This window comes from Dermochelys coriacea, chromosome 7 (genome assembly GCF_009764565.3).
Source record: "Dermochelys coriacea isolate rDerCor1 chromosome 7, rDerCor1.pri.v4, whole genome shotgun sequence".
NCBI lineage: Eukaryota > Metazoa > Chordata > Testudines > Dermochelyidae > Dermochelys > Dermochelys coriacea.
The window spans coordinates 96,509,282-96,523,257 of NC_050074.1; the positions used below are offsets into that span (position 1 = coordinate 96,509,282).

Genomic DNA, 13,976 nt, shown 5'->3' on the forward strand with positions numbered 1-13,976 from the left:
TGCTACAGCTACTGGTCTGTTAATGTCTCCATTAATAAAACTGGGCTTTGGAGGGGTTTGGAATGCCAATATTTTAATTCAAACTTGGCTGAACTTTGGCACGTAAAGTAGCTCAGATGCCAATTGTGTTAAACAAAATTTAAAATTCTAAATGCAGCAACATACTTTGGTGGGTTTAGATCCTGACGTCCTTTCCTCAAATTTAAAACTCTGATTTCTGTCTAAATTTCCTTCCTTCCATCCTCTTTTTTTTTTTTTTTTTTACTTCATGTTGTTTCTGCAATTACTAAAACTGTAAGATAAGAGAAATGTATTTTTAAATGTTTCCTTTATGCATTTGACAATGCTTGATATATACTTGGGCCCACTGTTTCTCTGAGGAAAAGATCAATCATCTTCTTGTGTGGGTTTAAAAAAATAAATAAATAAATAAATAAATAAGAAAATGTGATTGTAATACCACAATATTTAGCTGGGATTCAGAGACAGAAATAGTACCTGTTTAGAGTGTAATTCTCTAGATCAAGTTGATGATATCCTTTTGAAATAAAACTATTTTTTCAAGTAATTCCAGAGGTCATTTACTGTTCTGATCATTTTATAATATCTAATTTAAGACTACAAGCTATATCTGGCTTGCATGGTAGTTAGTTAACTTTTCTTACCTTAGATACTTACTTATATGGGCCTCAGACATTATAGCAACTGAGCACCTCACAACATCCAGTGCTATTATCCCTGTTTTACAGATGGGAAATGGAGGCGCCGAGAGACTAAGTGATTTGCCCCAAACCACACAGGACATATGTGGTGGAGCAAGCAATCTGTCTCCCCCAAGTCCTAGGCTATCACGCTGGTCCCATCCTTCAATACATGCTGCAAATCAAACTGTACATCTACACTGGAATTAAAGACCCGAGGCACAGGTATCAGCTGACTCGGGGTCATGGGGCTTGAGCTGTGAGGTTAAAGATTGATGTGTTGACCTGCAGGCTCAGACTGGAGCCTGGGCTCTGGGACTTCCCCTCTCAGAGTCCCAGAGCCCAAAAATCTACACCGCAATTTTACACCCCACAGTCCAAGGCCCCCGTGAACCCGAGACCACTAACCCAAGCCAGCTGCAGGGGTTTAATTGCTGTATAGATGTACCCAAAGGGGAAACCCTGCTTCCCCAAACCTGTTTTCCAAAGTCCCTGTAGTTAAACTGCATGATGAGGAGATAAGCATGGAGCTGGCTGCAACCTCTGTCACAGAGCGTGGTAGAATAGGAATTTAAGCAGGCATGCCTAACACCAAATTAATTAAGTGGGCTCTTATTAGTTCTACTGAGTGATGGCTAATGCTCCCCATCCACCATTTCAGTGTAAATGCTAGATTGGTAACCTTACTGTAATAATCTGGTTTGATAAAGCAACAAAAGTAAATGCATTGCTAGTTAAGAAAAAAAAATCTGTTTTCCCTGTTCAGAACCATAGAGCTACATCCTCTAGCCTCAAGATAATATGTCCATGGAACAATGCTGCTTTATCCTGTTTTGTGGTAGGGGCCCTGTGGAAAAAAAACATTTTAAAAAATGTGATCATGTAATTAAAGACTATCTCATAAATACTTTCATATCGGGTATGGGTTAAGGTTGCACAGGCAACCTTAATTTCGGCATTTCCTAACTTTTGAGTCATTGACCTTGCAACCTTAAAATTCTCTTACCATTTCTTTAATGTAAATTTCTTACTTTTCTACAAAAACTGGAAAAAATAGAAATTCCACCATGTTGAACCGTATACTGACAACCAGCTTGGGTCATCAGCAGGATTTGGACTCTAGATCCAAGGCACAGACCTCTGCCACTTGAGAGAGTGGAGTAGTCTGAGTATGTGGATACTAGTAGTAGCAGGCTGAGTATGTGGAGCAGGGGAGTATCAGACATATACTTTATTAGCTGTTTGCTCACAGAGGAATGTTGACACTCAGGAGTAAAACTCCTATGTTTAATTCCAGGATCTGCAGGGGAGTGTGTCAAGTCTAACCCCTTTCCCCCTCCAGGCCTCTCTCTGCCCCCAACATCCTTGCTCCTGCCTCATTCCTTCCTCTGCTCCTATTAAACCTCCCTGCCACGTCTTTCTCCCCCTCTGCTGCCACCACTACTGCCCCCCACTGTTTTCCTTTTGCTTGTATCGCCTCTGGCTCTCTCCCTATTCCCCTCGCTGCCCTGCATTCTAAATCAGGCTGCAATCATTTTCTCCTCGCTGACCGGGCATCAGCAGAGAGAGCATTGAGAACATGAGAGAGAGAGAGAGTGTCTCCCTGCCCTCAGTTTTGGTGCCTGGAGCCACAGAAGCCCAGAGTAAAATCCTGCCCAGTCCCAAGATGGAACATGCGAGTCACTGTATGGGGATGGTACATGAGCAGTGCAGTCACATGTAGGGGCATACCCCATGCAGACAGAATTTCTCTGCCAAAACCTAGCAACTCCCTACTGAGCATGCATGATCTGTGAGAGTTCAAAGGCTCTCATAACTTGGCCATATAGGGACAGTATTTCACAGGGATGGCAATCCCTGACCCCAGCGCAACCCCCTTGCCAAATTTCAGATCCCTGTGCCAAACCAGAGAGGTTCTAGAGCTTCTAAATAATAATACCACCACCAATTCATCAACATGGGCAAAACAGATATGTTTCTTTAGTCTTCTTCTGAAAAACTATTAAACTATTTTTGCTTAAACTTACCCAAAAATTCAGCCTGAAGCAGACACTGAGCATAGAAAACTTCAGCATGAACAGTTCAAGTTTGGCAAAGTTATAAGCAACTGAAAACATGGTCTTTATAATAGGAAGTGTCAGGCAGCCTTCATTATTTGTGTCACTACCCCTATGTGCCTAAAATAACGTATGAACCTGTGTGTACATACTTCAAGAATACCTGAAGTAGCCAATATACTTAAAGGTGTTGCAGGATTTAGGATGTTTTAGTGCCTTAAAGCCTGTGAAATAATTTGTACTAAGATACATGGAGCTCAGACTCAAGGCTATACTCACTTGACTTGTACAAGGCAAGAAATGAGCCATCCATCAGTTGCCATGTATTGAGGATGGGCTACACCAAGGATATGATATTGACTCATCTTGTTGGGTTCCAAAGAGAGCACAGATGTCAACATACAAAAGAAAAAGCTCTAATTCAGAGCATCCAATTGTTCCCCATTTTCATCAGCAGGACGTACTAATTCATTGCTACTGACTTTCAACTTTATACCTGAGAGATGTCCCAGATTGCACTGATGCACTCTATGGACTAATGAGATAGCAGTTGGATCCAGTAGTGATTATATAGGTCTTGCTACAAGTATCTAAAAATACTTACCTAGTGGATTGGGAAAAGCAGCCTATCTTGCTAACCCAAAGATGCAGGGTGGGTGAAAGTACCACAGTATTAGGAGTTAAAAAGGGGGCAGATAGCTCCGAAACAGAGGGGAGGTGAAAAGCATCAAGGCATCCAGCAATCCCCTAAGACAATAACTAAGGGGGGGGGGGTGTGGTGTGTGAGTGAGAGAGAGAGAGAGAGAGGTATTGTGTTGGCACTGGGATGCTTGGAACCTGTTGAGAGGATAAGAGAGTTTGTGTGGAGGGAAGAAAGAGTCCAGCCTGGCCTGACCTACTTCTTTTCCTGGGGACCTTCATGCCCCTCCTGGAGCACTGGGTAATCTTTGCTCCCAAAGTCCTTAGGGAAGGGAGCTTTCAGGGGAAGGAGGCCAGGGAAGAGAGATGGTCCAGCCAATGTCAAATGGGAACTGCTGGCTGGGCTGAGCCAGGCAGAACTAGGAGTGCTATCAGCTATTTCTATCTGCTACTCTTGGATACTACTCACACAATGTAAGCCAAATTTATTCTGAAGTACTTGGTTCACTTAATATGGCTGATTCATATTCAATTAACATGTTAAATCATTTGATTTGACCCTTCCTCCTCTCCACACTAGGTTCTGGTTGCAGTACTGGAATTAGGCCAGCAGGACTGGGTAAGTTGGGATCAATATTGGATGGAAAGGAAAGGAAAGCAATTGTCCTGAGACGGTGATTTCAACTATAACTCTCTAAATTAGCTTTTTATTTCTGAAAGCACATGGCATACAAAGTCAAGGGGTAGAAACATTAGCAAACAATTAATTATTTTCTTACAAGTTTCTGCCCAATTCTTTTATTAATTGCCCTAGTAGAAGTGTTTATTCCTTTCTACCCAGCCCTGCCTACAGCCAACTCCTCCCCATTCCTGGAAAGTCCAGGACCTCCCTTCCAGAAACATCTCTGAACCTTTGCCCAATAATGTCACAGGATTCCTAGCAGTTTGGAGCAGTGAAAGTTTGTGCTCCACTCTTCTTTCCCTGGGAGCTGAGGCCTTTTCAAAGGACTCCGTGGAAAAACTTGGAGGTCTTCAGTTTCATAGATTTGGGGAGGAGGTCCATTGGGTTCTTGGTGTCCTGTAGTCCTGTGGAGCCCAGCTGGCCTCTTCTTGTAAGCCATCAGTGACTGACACCCTTTTGTGATTCTAATAATTATTTATTCTTTGATTTTCAGAGTATATCACTTCATTCCTACACACACATCTTTTTTCTCCCTGAAAATTGGGGAATGTCAAAGTGCCCTTTGTATTCATTCAGAATGAGAGTGGATGAATATAATTAATCATGCCACTAGTAGAATGAACTGATCCTGCAATCTTTTCTCAGTGGGAAGTTGCCTGAGTGAGAACTGTAGGACTGGGCCTAAAATCACAGCCAGTGAACATCTTCACATCTTGCACTTGATGTGTACTACTATTTTGCTGAAAGCATTGCCTGTCATGTTTTATTGCTTAATTAAAGCATTTGTCCTGAAGTATAATTGACAGTTACAGGTGAAAACTTAAACAAGACTATAATTCTATTTGAAATATGCCCATGCTGGTTTAGACCAACATTTCAAACTGACCTTGTCAGTTTGTATTAGTCTGACCACAGGCTATAGCATATTAAGAGATTTTTTTTTATCCCCACTTAGAGGCAATGAAGACATGTTTTGTACTTGCATGGTTATGTGGAATTAAGCACATTAAGGGAATTTACCAAGACTAGAATACAACAATACATACATGGAAGATTTTGTTTTTCATCTTCAAAATATCATAGTGATGTAAAAATGATTAGGTTATAAAAGATGTAACTTAGCCCAGAAATCTCTTGCAGTGTGAATGAATATAAATAATTTGCAGTTATAATATCAGGCAATTTTGCATCTTAAATTATCAGAAAAAATAATTAGAAGAAGGTAATTCTAGTCTCAGGGAAGTAAACTTTTAAAAACTCCAATCTGCTAACATCACCAGCCAGCTATTTAATGTATTTATAGTTTATGCTAACCTTCCATAGGGTGGGTTTGGTTTTTTGTTTTTTTTTTTTTTAGTTCATTATAGTCTGTGTACCTGGTAAGAGGGAAGCCTGCAGCCAATTGCAATTACTTTGCGGCTCCTATCTGTAGCCACGAAATAGCTATTTTCTTTTTTATTTCTGGAAGTTGGTGATTGTGGGATGTTATGGAAATGCGGTCTCATTAACAAAAGATCCAACCAAATAAATTCACTGCTAATATTAAAACTTGTAAATGGTTTACTTCTTCACCCTGCTCTGGGTTAAATATATGCTATGTCTAGTAATTTGAGTTTAAATATGTACCTTTTGACTTTTTTTCATTCTCAGGAGATGTCTTAAGATGGCTTATGGCTCCTGATAAGCATTTCAGTGGGTTCTTTTATACCATATTTATAGGAAATGCATCATTTAAGAAAATATTTTATTAATGCTTCCCCCTATTACCCGTTAAATTAAGTACACACATGTTTTAATTTAAGTAAAATGAAATAGATGATGTGCAGTTATAGTTAAAATTATTAACATCCATTGGCAAAGGTGTAACCTGCTATCTTTGTCTGTTACTCTGAATATCACAGGGATCTGCAGTCCTTAGTACTCCCCTTGTCCTGTATTCCTTGCATATTCTAAACTGAGTGGGAGTTTTGTGGATGTTCAGGAAAGCAGCTTCAGGTCAAAAGTTAGAGCATTACTCCCTTTGGCAAGTAGTATGTGTCCTTTTTTCTTGGTCAGTGCTTTCATACATTTCACAACTGACATCGATACTGAGGGAATAGGAGTTCTAAAATTCTTGCATACAAGGCTTTTTCCCATCCATTTCTATCTGCCTAGTTTTCGAGTGCACATGGAAACAAGAATAATCTCAGAATTATGATAAATCTCAACCATGGCATAGTTGGAAAAAACCAATGAAATCTATGATAGAAAGTACTGTACTTGTAGCATACAAATGCTTTTTCTCTTTTGGGTCTGATTCTCCAGGGTCCATGCTGATGGGAGTTAAGGACATGAGTCTGCACCATTTCAGATCAATGGGTTTTCCCATTGAATTGAATGGAAGTAGCATTATGATTAAGATCGTGGTGGAGTATTGAGAAAACACCTGGGATTATAGGCCTAGATCCATAGAATTACTGAGGCACCTAACTCTCATTGATTTCAGCGGAAGCTAGGTGCCTAAATACCTTTGAGGATCTTGGCCATAGTTACCAGTTCTTTCATGCTCAGAAAGATGTGCTGGTGTGAGTACTCTGTCCCAATTTTTAGCTTTATGGAATAGTTTGGTTTAAAAAGTTATTAATATTGACCATTTTCTCATTCCCATGTGGTATTCTTCCAAAGAAATTATTCTCTGCTTAGAATGTTGCAGCACTGACTTCAGCTTCACCGGTCTAGCTCCTTCATGTTCCTTACTGTAACTCTGATTTAAGGCTCTCTTTAGAGCTTCCATGCTATTTTTTTATTTTACCAGTCCACTTCCTATCACTGCTCAAATTACTCTGTGGCATTTATTCCTCTGTCCTGATACTTACCCTTTTTCATTCCTCTTCTATGACTGACATCTCTGAGCTATGCACATAAGGGTAGCTGAATTTAAAAATGAAAGGAATCAACCAAAGATGGGTACTCTTTGCTGTAGCAATTGCACATATGTTGAGTATTTAAGAAGTTTCTCAAATTATTCTGCAGAGGGAGATAAAGGCATTGCAATGATGACTTTTGATGGTCACATTACTTTTATGTCTCATTGCTAAGAATTAAAAGATTTATTGGATTTGAATAAATTCATATTTAGTTGTACTAAGCAATGGGTTTTATGCATTGGATTATTGGGTTGCCTGTTTTGTTGAAATGGATAAAAAAATATTAAGTGAAAACAGATTTGCATGTTTTACCTAATGTGACTAGCTCCACTTTCACCACCTAGCATACCAGCATCTATAATAATTTGTGCAATCTATGTTTGTCCACTTCAGTTTTATCAAACAGTTGTGTTGTGTCTTGTGTTGTGTTTTTTAATTTAAAGACAAGGAAATGTTTTGGTTAATTTCCCCCTAAGAACTAGGTTCTCTACCTTGCCAGTGATATCAGACGTTACTGGCCACTTTTCCTGCAGACACCTTTGCACTTTTTCCAAAACCAACCCTTAGGCATTAGAGCAGCCCCTATAAAAATCTTCAAAGCTAATACGTTATCTTTCTTCAGATCTCTCCAAAGCTTACTTCTACCACGATGTCTATGAAACACTTGGCAAAGACTAGACATCTGATGTGCTGTGACCACTTGTTAGACTAATCATAATTGTCTCACTGTCCCCTTGTGCCCGCAATAGGGTTGCCAACTTTCTGATTGCAGAAAACCAAATGCCACAGCCCTATCTCTGCCCCGCCCATGCCCCAAGGTCCTATCCCTGCCCTGCCCCTTCTCCAAGGTTCTGTCCCTACTCACTCCATCTCCCCTCCCTCCATCGCTTGCTCTCCCCCACCGTCACTCACTCATTTTCACCTGGCAGAGGGTGGGAGTTCAGGAGGGGGTGAGGACTCTGGCTGGGGGTGCAGACTAAGAGGTGGGACTGGGGATAAGGGACTTGGGGTTCAGGAGGGGGCTCAGGACAGGGGGCTGGAGTGTGGGAGGCGAGCTCCGAGAGGGGGCTCAGGGCTGGGGCAGGAGATTGGGGCACAAGAGAGGTTTTGGGATGTGGGCTCCAAGCATCACTTACCTCAGGCATCTCCCAGAAGCAGCCAGCATGTCCCTGCAGCTCCTTGGTGGAGGAGCCAGGTGGTTCTGCATGCTGCCTCGCCTGCAGGCACTGCCCCCACAGCTCCCAATGGCCGCTGTTCCTGAGGGGCCACAGGAACATGTTGCCACTTCCGGGAGTTGCATGGAGCCAGGGTAGGCAGGGAGTCTGCCTTAGCCCCACTGCGCCACTGACTGGACTTTAAACAGCCTGGTCAGCAGTGCTTACTGGAGCCTCCAGGATCACTTTTTGATCAGGCGTTCTGGTCAAAAAACGGACGTGTGGCAACTCTAGCCCGCAGGTTGTGTCCAACAGCTGTCTCATGTTACATACTTAGATTGCAAGTTCTTTAGGGCAGGGACTGGTTTTGGTTGTGGGGTTCCTGGCACAGTGGGACTTTAATCTTCATTGGAGCCTCTAGGTGCTTGGCAAAAGGAGTTCACCAGTTCAAATCCAGCCCAGGTAAGGCCTTGTCTATGCAGTTTTTGTATCGACATAACTGTTTCAGTTAGGGGAGTGATTTCTTTCTGAAATAGTTATATGACTACAACCTGTAGTGAGAAAACAGTTATGGTGGTGTATCTTACTCGCCTTCCATACCTAGGTATAAGCAATACCGGTATAAGGAACTTTGAAACCATATAAATGCATCCATATTAGAAAGGTTGTACCACTTGAACTATACCAGTATAGCTAAAGTGAAACAACGTGTGTGTGTGTGTGTGTAGACAAGCCCTTAGTAATGTCTGAAAGCTATCATCTTAAGGATGCTTGGTGGCCTGTGTTGGAATGAGCTGGTATCCTTAGTGTAATGGAATTTCACAGTTAATAATATTTGTTCACTTCCAAAAAAGGCTTTTGATTTACAAGAAAATTGTTAAGAGAAGAACAAAGTATAGTTTGCTTCCTCTGGTCCCAGTCCAACCCCCACGAAAATGTTTGGTTTTGCTGCTGCTTTTTTTCCCAGATTCCCCAGTGAAGGGACTATTTTTGCAGAGCTGTGTTACAGACTGTGAAATCTTGAAGCCAAATATTACTATTTTTTTGCATCTCCAACTAAAATACTTAGCCAAATGTTGTAGAACAATTGGCTGTTACCCTGAGATACTGAAATTTTTCTCTCAAGTTCAACATAAATCTTTTGTTGCTACGAGAGGGGGAGCAATTGTCATGTAACAGCATGAAAGTCGAAATCAGAAGCCCTGGGTTCTGTTCTGGTTCTGCCACAGACTTGCTATACAGCCTGGGACAGGTCACAGAAGCCCTGATTCATCAAAGCATTTAAGCATATATACCTACCGCACTTCACTGGGGTGCCGTGAGTTAATTCATGCATGTTAAGTGCTTTGAAATCCTCAGGCAGAAAGCACTACAGAAGTGGCAAATAGTGTTATTAATTATAATGTTATTACTCTGGTTAAATTGATCCAATAGTGCTTTATTTAAGACTGAAGCAAGATAAATTATAAACTCCCTCAGAAATAGATTTTATAAGAGTTCAAATAAACCCTTAACTGCTCCACACTCAACAAATTAAAATGATTTTCAGCCAATTTATTAGACCCTTTAGTAAATGTCATCACTAAGATTTTCAAAAATTAAAAAAATTCCCAGGTTTTCTCTGCAGCATTAATTTCCTTCTAACTCTCACTTCTGTCGAATGTATACCAAGTCTACTGACGTTACCAAGCAACTCCAACATTACAAAATAACAAAAAACATAACATATAATGATGCTATAATTTTGACTCTGTATCATGGGGTTAATTTTTTAATTATGTACCATAAAGCTAATAGGAATGTGCTGAGATTCAGGAAGTGCATGATGCTGCAATTTAAAATCTATTGTTTTCATTATACAAAACAGTTCATATTGTCTTCTAAAAATGTGCATTTAATTGCATAAAGACAGCAAAATACAAAAATTATTGAAATAATGTATTCCAATTTAAATCCTTTAAATCCTGTTTAAATCCTTTTTACATTTATGTAGCAATTATAGCCTAACCACAGGCTCTAACGTCATAGAGCTTCATCAAAATCAATCAAATTTCTTGGACTGAACCTGGAATGTTGTTCTGACGGAATTGCTCCCAAAGGCAATTGTGATCTATTTAGACATCAGTTTTACAGCATATTCTGAATTAGATTATCCTGGTAATATTTTCAAGGTAATGTTTTATTCTGGCAATAAATCTAAGACATTTCCATCATGTAAAATAATAAATGAATTGTAAACTAGCTAAACTGAAGTATTTGTACTCAAAAACATTATTAATACTGTTAGAAAGTGCAGAACCAGTTTTGTCTGAGTATGTAATTGTAACAACTCCTGATCTCAAACAACAGGCAAACCAGACCCTGAGAATCCTTTGGTGTGGACCTGCTAAAAAGGGTACAAGCTTTCTATACTACTGATAATTTATTTGTCTTTCCATTTCTGGACTCCCGTGAATCACAATACATGTGACTGAACCTATGAGTGAATGAAACCAGATCTGTCTCTTACTCATGGGATAAAGAAGTAACTAGATTGATTAAATTAAATAAATAAATAAAACATTGAGTGGGGACCATTTGGGCTTCTCTGTGCCTGTGGCCAGAGCTGGGGTGAACCTAACCAGATTCAGATTCTAATGATCACTTGATGATTACCTGTTCTGTTCATTCCCTCTGGGGCACCTGGCATTGGCCACTATCAGAAGACAGGATACTAGACTAGATGGAGCTTTGGTCTGACCCAGTATGACCGTTCTTATGATCTGTCTACATTACAAAACTATCCCCAATCTGAAACACTTTTCTAGGTTCTTAGAAACAGACTGGAACCAAGCAGCAAAACTAGGTCAAATGAGAAAAACTTTCAAAAAGTTGTTTAGGGCTCTAACTTAGCTGGTCTCAAGGGCCGTTTCCAGAAAAGTTTCTAAAACACGTTCCCCAGCCGCACAAAATGCTGGTTGAACCAGGTTACCTGATATAATTTTTAGGAACCAATCTGTTAACTGTTTCAAGATTGGGGATTTTTTTCAGTATAAATTGCATCATAATTTATTAGTCAATTTTTGTTTATGGTAACACCCCAATATATTCAAGAAAGGATGGTCCCTGTTCTACGGAGCTCAGAGTCTCAGGATGTACAGACATGTAGACAGAGGTTGAGGAAAGGAAATCAATATGGATTTTCTTTTAAAACACAAGTCAACTGCTATTCTGTATGATTTTTATACTGCCCTCATCACTGTAGTATATGAATGCCTTCCAGTAGCAGTAGTAAGCGATGTAACTAACAGCTGAAACAATTTGATTCACTCTAGGCAGGATGGCAAAAGTAGGTCTTTAAAGGGGACTTAAACATGGACAGGGTAGGGGCCTTGTAATTGGAGTCATGCCATGCATAAGAGACCATGTGGAAGAAGGCATGGAGATGATGATTCAAGAAGCTGACACGTAGGGATGGAGGATGGCAACATGAAGCTCAGCAAGTAAGTATAAGTAGGAAGGGGAAGAGGTATAGAGAATGCTGAATGTGGTGCAAAAAAGCTTAAATTTGATGCTATAGCAGATGTGAAAGCAAAAGGAGGGATTTGAGGAGGGTAATAGCATGATCAAATCAGCAGGTAAAGAAGATGGCTTTAGCAGGTGGATTTTTTAAAGTGGCTAAAAGGGGCAATGTGTGTTTTTGGGAGGCCACAGAGGAGGTAATAGTCTGTGTGGGATATAATGATGGCCTGATGAAGAAATTTGGTTGTGAGGCTGATAAGAAAAAAATAGACTGGATACATTGAGCATCTTTTCATACTTTATTCATATTCTAACACTTATAACGTTCTTTGAAGGTGAGCCAAATAGCTCTGGCAAATACTATTTTTAAGTGTTCAGAGTTCCCAGATACATAGCATAAGGGCTTAATTGTGCTCTGAATTAAGACATGACCCATGATAGGGAATGATGTGGACATTATCCCAGCAGTAGTTTCTAAGGGATTGTGCCACAGGCAGGAACAGGGCTTCCAAAGTTAGGAAAGTACAACTCCTGCACCACTGTGAAGTCTTGGAAAGGGTTAATTTATGCTGTTTCTTTTGCCTTGTGTTGTACCAATCCTGCTGACTTTGTAGAAGACTGGCTGCGTTGTAGACCCTTTCTAATTTTTTGAGGAGTCCAGCTTCGCAACCGTGATAGACTTAGTAGTCCTTGTGCTGAGAGGAATCATGATTGTGCTAGGCTGTGTGTATGGGTTAAGAAGGATATTCCTTGCACCCTACCCTTCCTGCCACAGGAATACCCAATGCAGAGTCCAAGCAAAGTAGAGTTCTTCACATATGTAAATGTATTTGGAATCGTTAAGAGAAAATACCTGATGCCACATAGCTGAGCACATAACTGGTAATCTATTGTGAGTGACTGCCTGTGATGTCTTGGCAATAGTGCAAAACTCTTTTAGGGCACATGATACTTTCCCCAGGCAATTAAAAATAGATTTAGACTTCTTATAGTGAAGAAATCACTAAGGAGAGAGTCAGCAGCTATGGTTATTGCCATGGTCCTGCACTGCATGTTCTAGAACATAAATTAAGGTGGTTTCAGATACTGTTATGGCTTCTGCTGCATTAACTGGTGCTTGGGGAACTCTGCAGGAAAAAACACAACTTGAAAAGTTTAGCAATGGAAAAACCTGATGTGTTTTAGATGCTACACAAAGCTTACTCAAGCTACCACAAGCAATTGTTCGCAAACTTGGGCGGAAAATCTTGCCAGGACAGTCTCATGTTACTTTACTAGTTCCAGACACACGTATTCTCTTCCTAACCCTGGTCAAACCCTTCACAACCTTACCCCTTCAACAAGCTACACAAAGGTTATATGATGTTGGAATGTGTTTCGTTCTTCAGAAAGACACATCCAATTGCTTTACTTAGGGTGGATTAGATTAGAGATGACAATTCACAGCATCTTTAAGGGTTATGAAGCAGATTCTCATCCCCAGCTCTGCCTGCTTACTAAAATAAAGCACCCAGAATGAAAGTGCAATCTAAGCACTTTCTAAGGGGAAGTTCCAGGTGACTTAGCCATACTCCCAATGTAGCAATGATGGCTAAGAGACAGGGGATGTGGCCAGAATACTGCTGCATGTAGTGCTTCGAAGAGGGCTTTCCCTAGCCATTTTGGTGCCCTACGCAGCCCCAGGCCTCCATGGGTGTAGGGGCAGGCTGGCCCGGCCGCTACACTTACCACCGCCAGTGAGTGCAGGGCAGCTCAACCACTGCTGCAGTCCTCAGGGGAAGGGCGGGAGTGGGGGCAGGGCTGGGGCGGAGCAGGGGTGGGAAGAGGCGGGGCTGGGGCAGAGCAGGGGTGGGAGCCATTGGGAAGAGGTAGAGCAGGGGCTGGAGCAGCACTCAGGTGCTTAGGGCACCAGGAAATTTGGTGCCCCAAATTTCCTGGTGCCCTACGCAGCTGCATACTTTGCAAATGGGTAGAGACGGCCCTGGGTTCGAAGCTGCTGGAAGTAACTGTTGCAACTATGAGCAATTTAGATCAGTCCGAAGGCTCCAGGTTACACCTTGGCCAGCCCCACGATAAAGGGAAGCATAAACGTAACCTAAAGCCCTTGGGGATGGTCGATTGTGGCATGCAGGGCCCTGGTCTCAGCATTCCGGTCAGAAGCCTAGCTCTCTGGGGAGCATTTCTCATGCTAAATCACCTAGCTATGAGGGATGCTTGTCCCACCTAACAACATTTAAACCAAAGGGGGCAGATGGACATGCAGGTAGAACAAATGGCAGTTGATTGCAAAACTGTCACAAGAAATAGATGACCTAAGTACAGCAGCTGTGAAATCA

General features: G+C 41.2%; 1 protein-coding gene across 5 annotated transcripts in view; it reads left to right on the top strand.

The window, feature by feature from the left end:
* LOC119858775 (heparan sulfate glucosamine 3-O-sulfotransferase 1-like) overlaps positions 1–13,976 on the top strand; it is a 110,015-nt gene that overhangs the window by 81,443 nt on the left and 14,596 nt on the right. The window contains exon 1 of one of the 5 annotated variants that reach the window (XM_038410162.2): positions 3,993–4,016. The exons of the other annotated variants lie outside the window; for them this stretch is intronic. The gene's annotated coding sequence lies outside the window, so the exon portion shown is untranslated. Of the gene's footprint in view, positions 1–3,992; positions 4,017–13,976 lie in introns of those variants that run through there. 5 annotated transcript variants of the gene reach the window in all.